This window comes from Oncorhynchus kisutch, linkage group LG12 (assembly GCF_002021735.2).
Source record: "Oncorhynchus kisutch isolate 150728-3 linkage group LG12, Okis_V2, whole genome shotgun sequence".
NCBI lineage: Eukaryota > Metazoa > Chordata > Actinopteri > Salmoniformes > Salmonidae > Oncorhynchus > Oncorhynchus kisutch.
In genome coordinates, this window is record NC_034185.2 from 9,601,301 (window position 1) to 9,616,530 (window position 15,230).

Sequence of the window (15,230 nt, forward strand, 5' to 3'; positions counted from 1 at the left end):
TTACGGGTCTCGTCCTGTGTGTTGTTATTACGGGTCTCGTCCTGTGTCTTGTTATTTCGGGTCTCGTCCTGTGTCTTGTTATTACGGGTCTCGTCCTGTGTCTTGTTATTACGGGTCTCGTCCTGTGTCTTGTTATTACGGGTCTCGTCCTGTGTCTTGTTATTACGGGTCTCGTCCTGTGTCTTGTTATTACGGGTCTCGTCCTGTGTCTTGTTATTACGGGTCTCGTCCTGTGTCTTGTTATTACGGGTCTCGTCCCGTGTATTGTTGTTTTGGGTCTCGTCCCCTGTATTTATTAGAGGTTTAACCTCACTCTTTGTTTGGGTTACATCCCTGTGTTTTGTATACATGTTTGTTCTGGGTTTCATCCCCATGCCTTTCATGGCAAGTTGTATTTTTGGTGGAGTATTAAAAAACCCTATTACGTCTCCAATAATTTATACAATGTGACAGAGAGGACATCCATCACACTTTGGACAGTCATTTCAATGGTAAAACTACATTACAAAATGATTAAATAATTGGATCAACCAATAACAATCAATAAGCTGTTAAAAATGCTCCTAGCATGTCTTATAATCAAATCCAAAACAAAACAAATGTTATTTGTCACATGCTTTGTAAACAACAGGTGTAGACTAACAGTGAAATGCTTCTTAAACAACAGGTGTAGACTAACAGTGAAATGCTTACTTACAGGCCCTTCCCATCAATGCAGAGAGAAAGAAATAATCGAAAAATAATAACATGTAATAATAATAATCATAATAACAATGATAATAATAATAATAATACAAGTAATAATAAATAAACAACGAGTAACGATAATTTGTCTATATACACGGGGTACTAGTACCAAGTCGATGTGCAGGAGTACGAGGTAATTGATGTAGATATGTACATATACGTAGGGATAAAATGACTAGGCAACAGGATAGATCATTAACAGTAGCAGTAGCTGCTGTGAGGAGTATAAAGAGGTAGTATAAAAAGAGTCAATGCAGATCGTTAAATAATTAACAAAATAACTATTCCAACTAACTATTTTGCAGTCGTATGGCTTGGTGGAAGAAGCTGTTCAAGATCCTGTTGGTTCCAGACATGATGCATCGGAACCGCTTGCCCTGCGGTAGCAGAGAGAACAATCTATGACTTGGGTTACTGGAGTTTTAGAAAATGTTTTGGGCCTTCCTCTGACACCGCCTGGTATAGAGGTCCTGGATGGCAGGAAGCTCGACCCCGGTGATGTACTGGGCTGTACGTACTACCCTCTGTAGTGCCTTGCGGTTGGATGCCAAGCAGTTGCCGTACCAAGCGGTGATGCAGCCATTCAAGATGCTCTCAATGGTGCAGCTGTAGAACTTTTTTAGGATCCGAGGTCCCATGCCTAATCTTTTCAGCCTCCTGAGGGGGAAGAGGCGTTGTCGTGCCGTCTTCACGACTGTGTTGGTGTGTTTGTACCAAGTTCATTCGTCAGTGATGTGGACACAAAGCTCTCGACCCGCTCCACTCCGCTCTGTCAATGTGAATGGCAGCGTGGCTAGGCCCTCCGTTTTGATCAGCCCCTTTGTCTTGCTGACGTTGAGGGAAAGGTTGTTGTCCTGGCACCACACTGACAGGTCCCTGACCTCCTCCCTACAGGCTGTCTCATTTTCACCGGTGATCTGTCATACCACCGTCGTGTCGTCAGTAAACTTAATGACAGTGTTGGAGTCGTCTGCGGCCACACAGATGTCGGTGAACTGGGAGTAGAGGAGGGGACTAAGCACACACCCCTGAGGGGCCCCCGTGTTGAGGATCAGCGTGGCGGGGCGGCCCATCAGAAAGTCCAGGATCCAGTTGCAGAGAGAGATGTTCAGTCCCAGGTTCCTTAGCTTAATGATGAGCTTGGAGGGCACTATGTTGTTGAACGCTGAGCTGTAGTCAATGACTAGGTGTTCCTCTTGTCCAGGTGGAAGAGGGTCGTGTGGAGTGCAATAAAGATTGCATTATCTGTGGATCTGTGGGGCTGATATGCAAATTGGAGTTGGTGAGTCAGCGCATGCTCTGAGTACACGTCCTGGTATTCCGTCTGACCCTGCGGCCTTGTGAACCTGTTTAAAGGTCTTACTCACATCAGCTACGGAGAGCATGATCACACAGTCATCCGGAACATTTGCTTATGGCCCTATACAGTTTGTTGAGTGCAGTTAGTGGTGGTAAATAGACTCTCTTGGGAAATAGTATGGTCTACAGCTTATCATGAGATATTCTAATTCAGGTGAGCAGAAGATCCAGACTGAATTAATATTAGAGATTGCGCACCAGCTGTTGTTAACAAAGCCACACACCTCCCCCTTGAGCTTACACGAGGCTGCCGTTCGCGGCTGCCATTCGATCCTGTCTATGCATAGAAGAACCAGCTGGATGTATATTATCCATGTCCTGGTTTAGCCACGACTCCGAGAAGCACAAGATATTACAGTTCTTCAGGTCCCGTTGATAGGATAGTCTCGAACAGAGCTCATCCAGTTTATTCTCCAGTGATTGTACGATCGCCAATAGAATAGAGGGTAGAGGCGATGTAGTTTCGTCAGCATGCCCACATGTCGGCCTCTCTTTCTTTTCCGAGTCTCAGGGATTAGGGCCTGTATGTCCAGAACTGCCGACTCATTGAAGTAGAAATCTTCGACCAAATCGCTGTTCTGATATCCAGAAGCTCTTTACGATCATAGGAAACGATGGAGGAAACATTATGAACAAAAAAAGTTAAGATCAGTGCAACAAAACAAACAAAAAAAACACACAAAATTGGTCAGGAGCCAGTAAAACGTAAAATGGCAGCTATACATTGCAGCGCCATTCTGATAATGCTTGACTCTCAAGAGATTCTATTGGTAAAATAAAGGTAGAAGACATTATAACTACTTCCATAATGCATCACACGTCATATACAACCAGGTGGTTCATGGAAAGTGCCATTGACTTGAGGGTGTCTGAAAGTGTATTGGGTGTCTATGTTCTCAACCAAAACCAAACCAAAAAAGGGCTCTTCAAATGGTTCTCCTATGGGGACAGCCAAAGAAACCTTTAAGGTTCTAGATAGTGGATTCCGAAGTGTGTCTGAAAGTGAGTGAATGCAGTGAAGGACAGACAGTATCTGTGAAATGGATAAGTGAGAGAGGGTGAGGTGGAAGTGAGGTTAGGGTCAGAGTGGAGGTGGGTTCGATGGGGGAGAGCTCACCCAATCCTGAGGGGCTCCAGCCTCCAGAGGGAGCGGGCCTTGGACGTTCCTTTTCCCATTTCATAGTTCACTATCCTGGGGACACAGAAAGGGAGGAGAGGGATCAGGTCTGTGACTTTTTCAGGGGTGAAAGTAAGGCGGTACGGTCTGGTACAGCGTCCCGGCAAAATAAAATAAATTATTTGCACATCAATCACTCCAGTATTAATGCTACATTGTAATTATTGCACCTATTTATTGCCTTACCTCCCTACTCTTCTACATTTGCACAAACTGTACATAGATTTTTCTATTTTTCTTTTCTATTGTGTTATTGACTGTACGTTTGTTTATGTGTAACTCTGTGTTGTTGTTTGTGTCGCACATCTTTGCTTTATCTTGGCCAGGTCACAGTTGTAAATGAGAACTTGTTCTCAACTGGCCTACCTGGTTAAATAAAGGTGTTCTCAACTGGCCTACCTGGTTAAATAAAGGTGTTCTCAACTAGCCTACCTGGTTAAATAAAGGTGTTCTCAACTGGCCTACCTGGTTAAATAAAGGTGTTCTCAACTGGCCTACCTGGTTAAATAAAGGTGTTCTCAACTAGCCTACCTTGTTAAATAAAGGTGTTCTCAACTGGCCTACCTGGTTAAATAAAGGTGTTCTCAACTAGCCTACCTGGTTAAATAAAGGTGTTCTCAACTGGCCTACCTGGTTAAATAAAGGTGTTCTCAACTGGCCTACCTGGTTAAATAAAGGTGTTCTCAACTAGCCTACCTGGTTAAATAAAGGTGTTCTCAACTAGCCTACCTGGTTAAATAAAGGTGTTCTCAACTAGCCTACCTGGTTAAATAAAGGTGAAATAATTATTTTTTTAACTGTGCATGGGTAGCCTACAGGAGCATCTTCGTTATGTGATTGTTTTACAATCAGATGAAAACGTCATGACTGGTTGTGTTAATGATAAAGGCAGCGCGCCCATAATGCTAGGAGCAGTTAAGCTTTCCCTATAATAAATTGAATGAAATATATATATATAGCCTAATTAACTCCTGTCTTTAAAGAAATAAAATACAACCATTCAAAATAAGCTACTACACCAGAAAGTCTGATTTGGACACAGAGGACCATTAGCTTCTTTAATCAAATAAAGCTGTTTATTGTGTTATATCACTTAGTCTGAAGGACCGGCAATTTGGACCGCGAACGGCAAATACCAAATAGATGATTGTTGAGTTGCGACTGTCACTGAAAAGTAGAGAAGCCCAGCCAGGCATATCGCAATATTTTAAAATACAATCGCAGGAAAACATAGTTTGGAAAGCAAATGGCTCCTGCTGTAAAGAGATGACAGTGAAAGGACTTCAATCTGTATTTAAGTTATCAAAATTCTCAACTTAAAATCAGTTCGACACATACAACGACACAGAGTTACACATGGAGTAAAACAAACATACAGTCAATAATACAGTATAAACAAGTCTATATACGATGTGAGCAAATGAGGTGAGATAAGGGAGGTAAAGGCAAAAAAAGGCCATGGTGGCGAAGTAAATACAATATAGCAAGTAAAACACTGGAATGGTGGAATTGCAGTGGAAGAATGTGCAAAGTAGAGACAGAAATAATGGGGTGCAAAGGAGCAAAATTAATGAATTAATTAAATACAGTAGGGAAAGAGGTAGTTGTTTGGGCTAAATTATAGGTGGGCTATGTACAGGTGCAGTAATCTGTGAGCTGCTCTGACAGCTGGTGCTTAAAGCTAGTGAGGGAGATATGTTTCCAGTTTCAGAGATTTTTGTAGTTCGTTCCAGTCATTGGCAGCAGAGAACTGGAAGGAGAGGCGGATGTTTTCATAGGAATGTTTTTTGTATCTGGTCTTTACTCTTTATGGAGTATATGAGATCAAATCTCTGGACAATTATGAAACAAACTGTTTGAGAAATCACTGCGTCTTGCAAAATCATTGTTTTTAATAGGGCCAAACGCTGGTGACCTTTAGTCAGTAGTATTACATGAAACATTTTGTCCAGAGCCACTTACAGGAACAATTAGGGTTAAGTGCCTTGCTCAAGGGCACAATTCGACAGATTTTTCCACTTAGTCGATTCTGGGATTCGTTGACTGGCTCAAAGCTCTTAGCTGCTAGGATACCAGTCCCAAACCAATGCATGTGTCTCTATTTAACGCAGTGACAATACTTGTTGCATGGAGTCCTTCTCTTCCAAATCTTCAAAAGTGTATTTTGAAAGTGAAACTAATAGTACATTCTCAATTATTATTGGTATGAAAATGTCATTTCAAAATGTGAAAAGGACATCATGCAGCTTACTTAGCTAGTACCACATCCTCCTCTGCCTCAGCACATACCGAGATTAGAACTCAGGACCTCTGCCTCAGCGCATACCGAGACTAGAACTCAGGACCTCTGCCTCAGCGAATACCCCAGATTAGAACTCAGGACCTCTGCCTCAGCGCATACCGAGACTTGAACTCAGGACCTCTGCCTCAGCGCATACCGAGACTAGAACTCAGAACCGCTGCCTCAGCGCATACCGGGACTAGAACTCAGAACCGCTGCCTCAGCGCATACCGGGACTAGAACTCAGGACCTCTGCCTCAGCACATACCGAGATTAGAACTCAGGACCTCTGCCTCAGCGCATACCGAGACTTGAACTCAGAACCTCTGCCTCAGCGCATACCGGGACTAGAACTCAGGACCTCTGCCTCAGCGCATACCGAGACTAGAACTCAGGACCTCTGCCTCAGCGCATACCAGGACTAGAACTCAGGACCTCTGCCTCAGTGCATACCGAGACTAGAACTCAGGACCTCTGCCACAGCGCATACCGGGACTAAAACTCAGGACCTCTGCCTCAGCGCATACCGAGACTAGAACTCAGGACCTCTGCCGCGCAAACAGACTTGACTGCCCTTCGGAAGCATCCCAACACATCTTTAATTGCGCAAGGTATGTCACTTCAGGCTAAGGAGTGAGTGTCCTAGATCCCCATCTGATACACAGGCAGATCGTCATCAAGATAGACTTAGCACTATTTTATCCCATTTCTCTCTCAACCATTAAACAGAATGGTGATGGAATGTCATAGCAGTTAATTGAAAGCTTGAAAAAGTAGCTGTAAGTGTCAGTTAAAATGGTCCTTAATAGTAGAGCTCACAGCCTGTAATGACATTTGACTGAAAGTTCTCTTCAAAGTGATTCAAAGTAACCGTAAGTGATTATATGACGGTGTTAAAAGTGGGTTTACAGGAGAGACCCAAACCTACAGTTAAAATGGCTGACAAGAAGCCTACTGTACCTCTTATGCTCTGACAGTGTTACAATATTAAAATGGCTGACAAGAAGCCTACTCTACCTCTTATGCTCTGACAGTGTTACAATATTAAAAAGGCTGACAAGATGGCTGACAAGAAGCCTACTGTACCTCTTATGCTCTGACAGTGTTACAGTCACAATATTAAAATGGCTGACAAGAAGCCTACTGTACCTCTTATGCTCTGACAGTGTTACAATACTAAAATGGCTGACAAGAAGCCTACTCTACCTCTTATGCTCTGACAGTGTTACAATATTAAAATGGCTGACAAGATGGCTGACAAGAAGCCTACTGTACCTCTTATGCTCTGACAGTGTTACAGTCACAATATTAAAATGGCTGACAAGAAGCCTACTGTACCTCTTATGCTCTGACAGTGTTACAGTCACAATATTAAAATGGCTGACAAGAAGCCTACTGTACCTCTGCTCCATCTCGCTGGCCTCTGATCCAGGTATGGTCAGACTCTCATCATGTCCGTGACACAGACGCATCACGTGACCACCACACAGGAATCCTATTGGACAAACACAAGACCCTAAGCTCAAGTATGGGTATGGGGCATTTTGTGCACCGTAGTTAGCCTTAGTGACAATCTGATTGATTGAATGACTGATACATATGGGCCTGTATTTAGTGTTTATTCTAATGTGTGTTTCTTCTATATGACTAATATACCTGCATTGTTGAGGAAGAGCTTGCAAGCAACCATTTCACTGTATTGTTTATAGCTTCTATCTCAAGGCCATCAGACTGTTAAACAGCCATCAATAACATTGAGTGGCTGCTGTCAACATACTGACTCAAATCTCTAGCCACTTTAATAATAACAAATTAGATGTAATAAATGCATCACTAGTCACTTTAAACAATGCCACTTTATATAATGTTTACATACCCTACATTACTCATATCATATGTATATACTGTACTCTATACCATCTACTGCATCTTGCCTATGCCGTTTTGGCCATCGCTCATCCATATATTGATGTACATATTCTTATTCATTCCTTTACACTTGTGTGTATAAGGTAGTTGTTGTGAAATTGTTAGATTACTTGTTAGATATTACTGCACGGTCGGAACTAGAAGCACAAGCATTTCGCTACCCTCGCATTAACATCTGCCAACCGTGTGTATGTGACCAATAAAAGGTGATTTGATTTGACCCTGCTGTATCCTGTGCACGTGACAAATAAACTCTGATTTGATTAGATGTTTATTAAGTTTCTTACAAACACAGGTTACCGAGGGGAGCATGACACAAAGAAGAGTCAAATATATAACATTCCTCCACCAACTGAATACGTCCTAGTTCATAATGAAGTATTAGCCTGAAGTTGTAATGATATTACTGAGTCGTGGTGTACTTGCCTACAGCCACGTTGCTTCCTGACCGGGTAGGCTGGACGTTCCACAGAGTCTGCATAAAGGAGGCGTCCACCTGGAAACTACCGTTAGAGATGGACAGGTGCTGGAAGAGAGGTCACACAGCGTAGGTTTAGGACCAGTGGTGTGTGTGTGTGTGTGTGTGTGTGTGTGTGTGTGTGTGTGTGTGTGTGTCTGCGTGTGTGTGTATGCGCATGTGTGTGCGTATGTGTGTGTGTGCGTGTGTGTGTGTGTGCGCGTGTGTGTGTGCGTGCATGTGTGTGTATGCACGTGTGTGCGCGTATGTGTGTGTGTGTGTGTGAGCGAGACAGAGACAGAGACAGGGATATGAGGGGCTGGTAAAGGAGAGATTTAAAGCTAGTTGGCATTTAACAACTTTGTCTCGACCCTGCCAGCTTTTTGGATATGCCTCTACAGCATATCTGTACTGTATATCTTCTGTATCCACAATGCGTTATAGCCACTAAGACCATAAACCCTCTATAAGGACCTGCCTCAGCTACCGTTCTAGAATAAGATCTCAAGCCAGGCTGGTGTTTGATGGGGAGATTGTGCAGCTCAATGTGATCCCATGGCCAACTGATCACAATGAGACTGCCAACACCAGTTTAATCCACAAAGTACAGCTCAACACAGACAGGGACTGGGACTCTGACAACAACGTTCAAAGATGTTCAGAATTAAATGAGACAAAACAGAGTATACTGGGTTGGGTTATATCAATGATGTATACTGAACAAAAATATAAACGCAACCCTGCAACAATGTCAACGGTTTTAACTGAGTTAACAGTTTATATAAGGAAATCAGACAATTTAAATAAATTAATCTATAGATTTCACATGACTGGGCAGGGGCACAGCCATGGCCTAGGAGGGCATAGGCCCACCCACTTGGGAGCCAGGCCCACCCACTTGGGAGCCAAGCTCACCCACTTGGGAGCCAGGCCCACCCACAAGGGAGCCAGGCCCACCCACAAGGGAGCCAGGCCCACCCACAAGGGAGCCAGGCCCACCCACTTGGGAGCCAGGCCCACCCACTTGGGAGCCAGGCCCACCCACTTGGGAGCCAAGCTCACCCACTTGGGAGCCAGGCCCACCCACAAGGGAGCCAGGCCCACCCACTTGGGAGCCAGGCCCACCCACTTGGGAGCCAAGCTCACCCACTTGGGAGCCAGGCCCACCCACAAGGGAGCCAGGCCCACCCACTTGGGAGCCAGGCTCACCCACTTGGGAGCCAGGCCCAGCCACAGACAGAAATACTACTCAGTTTCATCAGATGTCTGGGTGGTTGGTCTCAGACGAGGTGAAGAAGATGGATGTGGAGGTCCTGGGCTGGCGTGGTTACATGTGGTCTGAGGTTGTGAAGCCTGTTGGACGTACTGCCAAATTTGGAGACGGCTTATGGTAGAGAAATTAAACTGGAGACATCTGTGGCATTGTGTTGTGTGACAAAACTGCACATTTTAGAGTGCTCTTTTATTATCCCCAGCACAAGGTGCACCTGTGTATTGATCATGCTGTTTAATCATCTTCTTGATATGCCACACCTGTCAGGTGGATGGATTATCTTCGCAAAGGAGAACTGTTCACTAAAAGGGATGTAAACACATTTGTGAGAGAAATTAACTTTTTTGTACGTATGGACAAATTCTATGATCTTTTATTTCAGCTCATGAAACGTGGGACCAACACTTCACATGTTGCGTGTATATTTTTTTTATAGAGGATTTCAGAAAACCAATAATTCTTTGTCACTCAGGAAATAATCCCTCTGTGATAAGTCATAGTTGCGCTGCAATCTAATGTTTTCAGTAGGAGGAAGAATCAGGCAATGATTCCCTTTGGTGGAGTTGAAACTCAGGCTGAGTAGAGCTATGTTTTCCTCCCCAAAGGCATATAGCACACCCCAGTACCTACTGCTATCTCTGTTTCATGTTTAGCACCTCTCTCTCTCTCTCTCTCTCTCTCTCTCTCTCTCTCTCTCTCTCTCTCTCTCTCTCTCTCTCTCTCTCTCTCTCTCTCTCTCTCTCTCTCTCTCTCTCTCTCTCTCTCTCTCTCTCTCTCTCTCTCTCTCTCTCTCTCTCTCTCTCTCTCTCTCTCTCTCTCTCTCTCTCTCTCTCTCTCCCTCCCTCCCTCCCTCCCTCCCTCCCCCTCCCTCCCTCTCTAAGAAAATTAATTAAGTTCGGAAGCATTATTCTGCACAGCATAGAGTCCATTATGTGTCAGCTCATCAGACAGATAATGATTTCCATAGTGATACTAAAAACAAGGATGGTTCTCTTGTAATTTCATTACAGATCTTCCTGAATTGCCACTTCAAGTACTCCCTGGGATTGCCTTGTCACTGTGGAGGTTGGGCTGGGGAGGCCAGTATTTTTAAGACTAAAACAGTTTTAACAGGGCTATTTCAAGTGGAGGATGATGTGATGGGGATAGCAGTGTTGTGTGATCCTAATCTGGTCCCAGATCTGTTTGGGTTGTCTTTCCCTTTCCAAGCATCCTAGCCTGCTCTGGCAAGACAACCCAAACAATCAATTAAGATTGATTGATTGATTGTTTGGTTGATTGACTGACTAATCGGTACTCACCAGGTACCTCTCTGTGGACACGCTGACAAGGATTAGGTCGTCTCCGATACGGACCTTCTCTCCCTCTGACCTTTGCTTGGACGCAGGATGGATGGTCCACCAACATGCCTCACCTGGAGAGACAGAGGACAACAGGACTTGGATGAGACTGTCATAGTCTCTTGTGACAAACTGTTACCATAGTAACTGACCAGACTTTTAACATAGTATCTGACCAGACTGTTAACACAGTTACTGACCAGACTGTCACCATAGTAACTGGCGAGACTGTTACCATAGCAACTGGCCAGACTGTTAACACTTCAGATTTGGTTTCTTGTTCTGAGATTACAATAAAACTATGGTAATATACTGTAAATGAATCATAACTTCCTACACTGTACATGAGCTTACCAAAAACAGAAAGATATAGATCACACATCTGAAATTGACATAAATATGTAAATGTTTGACTGGCATGTCAATTTCTTGCATTTAATTTGTGGTCCATAGTCCAAGTACCAAAGCATGGATTTACACAAGCAGTGCACGTTTATCTTCATGATTGTTAATCAGTTCATTATGTGCTGTGTGATTGTTAATCAGTTCATTATGTGCTGTGTGGTTGTTAATCAGTTCATCATGTGCTGTGTGATTGTTAATCAGTTCATTATGTGCTGTGTGATTGTTAATCAGTTCATTATGTGCTGTGTGATTGTTAATCAGTTTATTATGTGATGTGTGATTGTTAATCAGTTCATCATGTGCTGTGTGATTGTTAATCAGTTCATCATGTGCTGTGTGATTGTTAATCAGTTCATTATGTGCTGTGTGATTGTTAATCAGTTCATTATGTGCTGTGTGATTGTTAATCAGTTCATTATGTGCTGTGTGATTGTTAATCAGTTCATTATGTGCTGTGTGATTGTTAATCAGTTCATTATGTGCTGTGTGATTGTTAATCAGTTCATTATGTGCTGTGTGATTGTTAATCAGTTCATTATGTGCTGTGTGATTGTTAATCAGTTCATTATGTGCTGTGTGATTGTTAATCAGTTCATTATGTGCTGTGTGATTGTTAATCAGTTCATTATGTGCTGTGTGATTGTTAATCAGTTCATTATGTGCTGTGTGATTGTTAATCAGTTCATTATGTGCTGTGTGATTGTTAATCAGTTCATTATGTGCTGTGTGATTGTTAATCAGTTCATTATGTGCTGTGTGATTGTTAATCAGTTCATTATGTGCTGTGTGATTGTTAATCAGTTCATTATGTGCTGTGTGATTGTTAATCAGTTCATCATGTGCTGTGTGATTGTTAATCAGTTCATCATGTGCTGTGTGATTGTTAATCAGTTCATTATGTGCTGTGTGATTGTTAATCAGTTCATCATGTGCTGTGTGATTGTTAATCAGTTCATTATGTGCTGTGTGATTGTTAATCAGTTCATTATGTGCTGTGTGATTGTTAATCAGTTCATTATGTGCTGTGTGATTGTTAATCAGTTCATTATGTGCTGTGTGATTGTTAATCAGTTCATCATGTGCTGTGGTGATTGTTAATCAGTTCATTATGTGCTGTGTGATTGTTAATCAGTTCATCATGTGCTGTGTGATTGTTAATCAGTTCATTATGTGCTGTGTGATTGTTAATCAGTTCATCATGTGCTGTGTGATTGTTAATCAGTTCATTATGTGCTGTGTGATTGTTAATCAGTTCATTATGTGCTGTGTGATTGTTAATCAGTTCATTATGTGCTGTGTGATTGTTAATCAGTTCATTATGTGCTGTGTGATTGTTAATCAGTTCATTATGTGCTGTGTGATTGTTAATCAGTTCATTATGTGCTGTGTGATTGTTAATCAGTTCATTATGTGCTGTGTGATTGTTAATCAGTTCATTATGTGCTGTGTGATTGTTAATCAGTTCATTATGTGCTGTGTGATTGTTAATCAGTTCATTATGTGCTGTGTGATGTTAATCAGTTCATTATGTGCTGTGTGATTGTTAATCAGTTCATTATGTGCTGTGTGATTGTTAATCAGTTCATTATGTGCTGTGGATTGTTAATCAGTTCATTATGTGCTGTGTGATTGTTAATCAGTTCATTATGTGCTGTGTGATTGTTAATCAGTTCATTATGTGCTGTGTGATTGTTAATCAGTTCATTATGTGCTGTGTGATTGTTAATCAGTTCATTATGTGCTGTGTGATTGTTAATCAGTTCATTATGTGCTGTGTGATTGTTAATCAGTTCATTATGTGCTGTGTGATTGTTAATCAGTTCATTATGTGCTGTGTGATTGTTAATCAGTTCATTATGTGCTGTGTGATTGTTAATCAGTTCATTATGAAGTCTTCAAATATCAAAGTAGTTTCAAAGCAGGGCAGTGGACAGCCTCAAGGCAGCCATTTGCCTGGTGGTAACATCTTCAGGTTGATATAGTGCCTCTATTCTGGGGGCTACAACACATACACATAGCAAGGTCAGCTATTAATATGGAAGGCAGTCTGCATGTCTAGTATAGTCACAGTTAAAGTATCACATCCGGTTTGATAAATGGCTCTGCTTCATTTTGTAGTTCAAGTCAATCAATCAATCAAATGTATTTATAAAGCCCTTCTTACATCAGCCCATGTCACAAACCCAGCCTAAAACCCCAAATAGCAAGCAACGCAGATGTAGAAGCACGGTGGCTTGGGAAAATTCCTTCAATGTCACCTAGTTACCAGTACAAGGCATGGCTCCACAGCAGACATGATCTGCACCCTCTTCCTTTCACCTCTTTACCTCTAAATGTAGTGACAGGGAGCAAGGCTGTGGGCCATAGGAAGTGTTACCTATTGAATGTTCCTGTAATCCCACGTCAAACGACAGTTTGTCTGTCAACGATCTCGACGTCTTCAAGCAGGTCAGGTACTGTTGAGAAGCCACACAATATGAAATAGCAAGAAGATAGAAAATATTTCAAAAATATATATATATATACATGTCTGTCTTTCGTGATTTGTTTGTTTTGCGTTTACACATGTGGAATATACAGTTTAAAACTCAAGCCATCGGCACTGTTCTCTGTGTAGCGACTGCAGTATAATGTTTTAGGTAATATAGTAACAGTAGCAGTGAGGGACAGGTGACCTTTTTATTCAACACGTAGGAGGGATATCCACTAGTAATACAGCTCTCGTACTGGGAAATCTTCCACAGATCTGGCAACCCACTCATCGGAGATACTTTGGCCATTTCAGCAACTGCAGTATAATGTTTGTGTGGGTGATACTAAGTGTGTCCCAAATGGGCACCACTATTCCCTATAAAGTACACAGCTTTTTTTATTGTATTATTTATCAGAGCCCTATGGGGTAGTGCAGTATAAAGGGGGAAAAGGGTTCCATTTGGAACACAAACACTGTGGTTATGGGTGGCAGATTTCCCCCATTCTCACCATTCCACTGAAGGAGTGACGTAGGAGGATGGCGTGACCATAGAGCAGGGTCCGGTGTCCACCCCCCTGGGCCGCCTAGGAAGGAGAAGAGGAGGAGAGGCAACATACACAGCAGGTTAGAGTCTGATGGCTGCATCTCAATTAGGGTCATGTAGAATCCTCCCCTTGTCTCCTTTCCTTCATCTACACGGATCTGAGCAGACAGGAAAGCACAATGGTCAAACTCTACAAGGAAGATTGAAATGGTGCTTTCATCTGTCTAGTTGTTTCTAATCAGTAGAGATGAAGGAAAGAAAACAAGGGAAGGACATCACTTTAAAATATTGAGGATAGACAACGAACATCCTTGACTAGTACCTCCAGGAACAAACAGACGGACAGACAGGAACAAAACGGAACCAAAAGGAACTCATCCCACCCAGGTCGTGCTGCATCACTACGTGTGTTAGACAGGTTCGGGTGACGCATGAGAAACATTTTGTTGCAGTACCGCGGACAAGGAAATGTTGTGAACCCCGTAAGAGAAGACAGATTTAAAACAAACGGAATATTACTCACCCTCCTTAACAACCTCTAGACGCATGAAGAAAAGAACAGGGTGACATAACATTAGCACACTTTAACCCAATAACCCACAAAACTGTCTACGGTGTTGCTATCTGGATTCCCTTTAAAGGAGTTACAGATCATTATTTGGATAAAGAAAGAAAACTAGATTAGATAGACATTGCTACACATTGGTGGTGGATAACATGAGTTCCCTCTAGACACACTCTACAAACGTGTTTATTTAGACAGTGAAGCAAAAACGTTTAATTTGGCTCTATATTCCAGCATGGTTTATATATATATATACATTTTATACAAAATGCTGGAATATAGAGCCAAATTAAAAGTTTATATATATTTATTTATACAGTACAAAATGCTGGAATATAGAGCCAAATTAAAAGTTTATATATATTTATTTATACAGTACAAAATGCTGGAATATAGAGCCAAATTAAAAGTTTATATATATTTATTTATACAGTACAGAATGCTGGAATATAGAGCCAAATTAAAAGTTTATATATATTTATTTATACAGTACAAAATGCTGGAATATAGAGCCAAATTAAAAGTTTATATATATTTATTTATACAGTACAAAATGCTGGAATATAGAGCCAAATTAAAAGTTTATATATATTTATTTATACAGTACAAAATGCTGGAATATAGAGCCAAATTAAAAGTTTATATATATTTATTTATACAGTACAAAATGCTGGAATATA

The 15,230-nt window shown here is 41.8% G+C and overlaps 1 pseudogene across 1 annotated transcript in view; it reads right to left on the reverse strand.

Moving 5' to 3' along the window:
• The window catches only part of LOC109866445 (ryanodine receptor 3-like), a 264,698-nt pseudogene that overhangs the window by 198,404 nt on the left and 51,064 nt on the right, over window positions 1-15,230 (reverse strand). Inside the window, exons 4-9 of the transcript XR_004212016.1 lie at window positions 13,951-14,025; window positions 13,346-13,424; window positions 10,525-10,637; window positions 7,920-8,019; window positions 6,966-7,059; window positions 3,224-3,298 (exon numbers count right to left, since the gene is read on the reverse strand). The product of XR_004212016.1 is annotated as a ryanodine receptor 3-like (transcript). The remainder of the gene's footprint in view (window positions 1-3,223; window positions 3,299-6,965; window positions 7,060-7,919; window positions 8,020-10,524; window positions 10,638-13,345; window positions 13,425-13,950; window positions 14,026-15,230) is intronic.